Below are 5,852 nucleotides of genomic sequence, written 5' to 3'. Positions count from 1 at the left end.
AGGAGAGAGAGAGAGAGAGAGAGAGAGAGAGATTACATATATAAGTAAGTGAAATTAATATCTTTTTGACATCTGCTTGGGGGATTGGGAAAGAGTAACGAGGGACGGCCCGTGGCACTTCCGAGGAGATGTTGTCATCCTCAAGCCGTATGATGGATTGACAAAGCCGTCACAGTGCAGCTTGACACTATAGAAATTGGGCACACATCCATGATGTACCACCACTGTATGCTCGTCTTGTCCCTTCTCTAGCAGCAAAGGTTGGCAGAGTCATCTACGCCGAACCCCAATCGCAAGACTTTGCCGGCAACTTCCATCGAGTTTGCGTCCGGATCAGTGTTGATAAGCCTCTAAAGAACATAGTTTCTATGATAAGAGAGGGGCAGCGTCAGATATACAGGATTAAGTATGAGAAACTTCCGGACTGGTGTGCGGTCTGTGGCATGTTGGGGCACCAGTTCAAAGAGCATGGTAATGGTATGCATCCTCCGTCCACGTTGATCTTTAAAGATCTAAGGGCCTTGTGGGTCATGAGGATGGGACAAGGCCCAGGAGGGGGCCACGGAAGAAGAGGAGGGCGGTGGGGAGGCCGTGGTGCCCGTGGTGCAAACCCCCGTTCGGATCAGGGTGATGGTAATGATGGGAAGGACAATATGAGTTCTGAATCTGATGTCGTCATGGACGATGCTGATAACAACAGAAAGAGGGAACAACATATGAAGCACTCGGTGAACAACGAAGCAAACAGTTCTGGTCCTGGGATAATGTTAGCTCTAACCTCTTCGCCAGCTATACCATAGAGCCCGAGCAGCAAGCAAGACCCAAAGAGAGCCAAGAAAAACATAGATGCAGCGGATGAGGACTTGGAGAAATGTGTCGGTCATGGCAATATCGTCACTTCTTTGGCGGGCTCCTTCGAGGAGCGCCGCCGAGCCCAATGAATACACTATGCTGGAACTGTCGTGGTGTGTGTAAACCTGCGGCAGTTCAAGAGCTTCACGAATTCGCGAGGAAGTTTACCCCTACCCTACTTTGTATCATTGAGACACAGATAGATGGTCGAAGGGTAGAAGCTATGGCTAGCTCGATAGGCTATGATAATTCATATGCTGTTGATAGTCAGGGAAGGAGTGGTGGAATTGGCTTATTTTGGAACAATGCAATAAAAGTTGAGATTCTCGGTTATTCGTGCTATCACCTTGATGTTTCAGCTGCAGAACAAGGAGAGGAACCATGGAGGGTGACATGTGTCTATGGGGAGGCGCAAACCCATCTTAGACACCAAACGTGGACTGTACTCAAAAACATCGGTACTTTAAATAGCCTTCCATGGTTATGCATAGGCAATTTCAACGAAGTTTTACGTCCAAGTGAGCATGAGGGTGTAGGGGAACGAAGTAATGCAGAAATCCAGGCTTTTGGAGATACGGTTGACGTTTGCATGTTGCTTGATTTAGGCTATAAGGGCTGTTTCTGGACGTTTGAAAAGAGAGTGACTGGTGGTTCATTTACTCGATGCCGTTTGGACAAGGTTGGTAAATTCAGACTGGTTGGCGAGATTACTGTCAGCCTCTATAACACACGAGGTTGTGGCGTCATCGGACCATATGGCTTTGCTTCTGGATCTTGGCCGAGCTAAGGGCGAAAGGGCAAAAAAGGGAGTTGAGATACGAGACTATGTGGGAGACTCATGCGAGCTTGAGAGATATGGTGATCCAAAGCTGGGCAACCGATGTTCCTTGCAACTCGGTAGATGATATAAGACTCAAGATTGAGAACCTGGCTCGAGGACTTGACAGATGGAGTAATGACATGTTCGGAAGCGTGAGGAAGGAAATCAAGCATTTAAAGAAAATGTTAGAAGAGCTATAGTCCGATCCTCTCCGGACGGGGCCGTCACATGTTGAGCTCAAAATAAATGAACGTCTCATTGAAATGTATCACGGTGAGGAGATAATGTGGCACCAGAGGGTGAGGATAGATTGGCTGAGGGCAGGTGACAAGAACACCAAATTTTTTCATTTGCTGGCGAGTTTAAGGAGGAAGAAAAATATGATAAAAGCCTTACATAATTCCTTAGGAGCAATTGTAGTAGATCCAGATGAGCTCAAAGCCATGGTAAATAATTTTTACCAAACGTTATATACTTCCAAGGAGGTCCGATGGATGAAGTGCTTACTCATGTGCCAAGGAAAGTGTCGGGGGAAATGAATGCTATGTTGAATGTGGAATACACTAAGGAAGAGGTGAAAACAACACTGTTCCAAATGTTTCCGACGAAGGCACCGGGGCCAGATGGTTTCCTGGCACATTTTTATCAGCGCCATTGGGATATATGTGAGGATGATGTAACCAGGGTGGTGCTAAAAATAGTCCATGGAGAAGAGAGCCCAGAAGGTATTAATGACACCGTTCTTGTTCTAATACCGAAGGTAATAAACCCCACCCTCCTTTCCCAATTTAGGCCCATAAGCTTATGCAACGTTATGTATAAAATTGCCTCTAAAGTGGTGGCCAACAGACTGAAGCTAGTTCTACCAGACATAATTTCGGTTGAACAGTCTGCTTTTGTTCCGGGGAGGCTTATCACTAATAACATCATATGTGCATACGAGTGCTTGCATTTAACAAAGAGGTCTACAACTAAGACTAACCGCTATTGTGCTCTCAAATTGGATATGATGAAGGCTTATGACAGATTGGAGTGGCCTTATTTGAGGGCTATTATGAACAAGCTTGGCTTTTCTCATCGATGGATTAATACAGTTATGGGCATGGTCTCTTCGGTGTACTTTTCTGTTCTTTTTAATGGCGAGAATCTTGATTCTTTCAGACCAACCAGAGGTATCCGAAAGGGAGACCCAATTTCCCCTTACTTATTCTTGATTGCAGTAGAGGGCCTTTCGTGCCTCCTGAAATCCAGTACACTGTCATCAATTGCAGGTATTAAGGTGGCCCCAACTACCCCAACTATAAATCACCTTTTGTTTGCAGATGACAGCATGTTGCTTTTTAAGGCTAATGTTGAGGGGTCAGTTGCAGTGTCAAACCTGTTGGAAACATATTGTAAGGCTTCTGGGCAACGTATCAATCATGAAAAATCATCCATATTCTTTAGCCGGGGTTGTCCAGGCTCTATGAGGGAAGCAATAAAAAACTCCTTGCGGGTGCACAATGAGTCCTAAAGTGAGCGTTATTTGGGCATGCCAATGGACGTGGGACACTCCAAGAATGGAACGTTCAAGTACTTGAGAGACCGGGTGTGGGAGAAGGTTAAAGGTTGGATGGAAAAATTACTTTCTGCTTCCAGTAAAGAAGTGTTGATCAAGGCAGTTGCGCAAGCAATTCCGGTTTACTCTATGTCATGCTTCCGTCTTCCTAGATGGTTATGTGACAGTATATCTACCATCATTAGGTTGTTTTGGTGGGGGAGTAAGCAAGGAAAACGAAAACCAAACTGGGTTGCCTGGGACACTATGATACAACCAAAACAACTGGGAGGACTTGGATTCCGTGATTTGGAGATCTTCAATCTAGCCCTGCTTGCGAGGTAAGCTTAGAGAATAATGAATGATGAAAGTTCTCTTAGTGCTCAGGTTTGAAGGCTGTTTACTTCCCGAATAGTACATTGTTGGAGGCAGAGTTGGGTTCCCGTCCATCTCAGATTTGGCGAGCGATATTAGATGGAAAGGAGATATTAGCGCAGGGACTTATGAGGAGAATTGGGGATGGGGAGAGCACGGATATATGGTTACATAACTGGATCCCTCGTGATAATTTCAAAAGGCCTATTACATCCCTAGTGCCAAACCCACCACGGCGAGTATCTGATCTTATTGATACTACTTTAGCGCAATGGAATGAGGGGCTGATTCGCTCAGTTTTCATCCCGGTTGATGCAAACGAGATTCTAAAAATACCAGTGTGTATGCAGAGGCAGCCGGATTTTTGGGCTTGGCATGAAGAACCAACTGGCTGTTTCACCGTTTGGTCGGCATACCGGGTTATTTTGCGAACAAAGACAAGCAGAGAGGGATGGTGGAACGACGCCGAGGGCTCATCCATGGGGCAGAACATCAGTTTCTGGAGCACTATTTGGCATATCCAGGTACCCTAAAAAAATTTATGTTCCTCTGGAGACTTGCAAGACATTCTATGCCTAGCGGAGAGGTTATTCATCATCGCCATATGGCCGATACAGACTCATGTTGCTTGTGTGGAGATAGGGATACATGGAGACATGGACTTCTCTCTTGCGCTCTCTCAAGGAGCGTGTGGGCTCTGGCACCCGAGGAGTTGGTTGAGAAAATTATCACACACCATGAAGAACACGCTAAGGACTAGTTATTTGCTTTGCATGAAATACTAGAGGGGCATGAGTTCATTCGTGTTGTGGTGACCATATGGGCAATCTGGGCTGCACGAAGAAAGGCAATTCATGAAGATATATTTCAGTCTCCCCACACTACAATGGCTTTCATTAATAAGTTCCTTTGGAGATTGCAAACAAAAGGGAGACGAAGAGGTTCCAGGAAGAGTCATGCGGCGTGCAACACGGGTGCCACCAATCCAAGGGTGCGTAAAGATCAATGTCGATGGGGCAGTGGCTGTGAGAATGAAGCATGGTTCGGTGGGAGCGATCTGTAGAGATCAACATGGCAACTTTCTGCGGGCCTCGGCGATCGTTTTCAAGCATATCACAGACCCTCAAACGCTTGAAGCCCTAGCTATAAGAGAATCTCTCTCTTTGGCGGATGATTTATATGCACGAGATATACAAGTTGCCTCTGATTGCAAGGTGGTTGTCGATGAGATGCATCATGGCAAGCTAGCTACTTATGGAGCTGTCCTGCGGGAGATATCGTAACATTCTTCTAGTTTTTTATCTTGCAATATAGGCCATGAATTTAGGAGCTCAAATTTTGAAGCTCACAATCTAGCGAAACATTCTCTTTCCCTCGCGGTTGGCCGCCATGTATGGTTAGGCCAGCCGGGAGATCTTCATTTCGTCCCTGTAAACATTGTGACAGGTTAATAAAGTGTCGCGAGATTCTCTCAAAAAAATGCAAAACGTCCCGCGTGATTTCGGGAACCTTCCATATGGGTCTTTTTCCATTTCTTTTCTTCTGGTTTTCAATTGTTATTTGATTTTGAACTGATTTTATTTCTTTTTTTATTTTTACTATCTTTTTACTTATTTTATCTTTGTTCTTCCTTTTTTTTATTTCATGATAATTTTTTGAGACCTTAATTTTTTACAAAATGGTGCTTATTTTAGAATTCGTGCACATTTTTTGAATTGGAGACCGCTTTTAAAATTTTCAAACTTCTTTTAGATACATGAACGTTTTTCAAATTCATGAAAAAATTAAAATCCATGAATGTTTTAAATTCATGAACATTTTTTGAACTCATGAGTATTTAAAATTCATGAATAATTTTCTTATTTTTGTAGATTTCTCATATTCATGAGTAGTTTACAATTTGTTATTTTCTAAATACATGACCATTTTCTAAACTCATGTACATTTTTTGAGCTCAAGAACATTTTTTGGATTAATGAACATATTAAAAATCATGAACTTTTTCAAAAGCATGAACACTTTTGAAATTTGAGAAGTATTTTTCAAATTCATTTGAACATTTTTGGAATTTAAAAATGGTCATGAATAGTTTTTCAAAATCATGTACAATTTTTGAACTAGTTGGATTTACAGACATTCTTCAAAATCATGAATGTGTTTCCAAATTCATGAAAGTTTTTAAAATTCACAAACATTTTTAAAAATTCATGAAAAAAATTCAAAAATTCATGAACTGTTTTCAAAACCGCATGAACAATTTTAAAATGG

The sequence above is a fragment of the Triticum aestivum genome, chromosome 5A (assembly GCF_018294505.1).
Source record: "Triticum aestivum cultivar Chinese Spring chromosome 5A, IWGSC CS RefSeq v2.1, whole genome shotgun sequence".
Lineage (NCBI taxonomy): Eukaryota > Viridiplantae > Streptophyta > Magnoliopsida > Poales > Poaceae > Triticum > Triticum aestivum.
Note: the sequence above shows the minus strand (reverse complement) of the source record.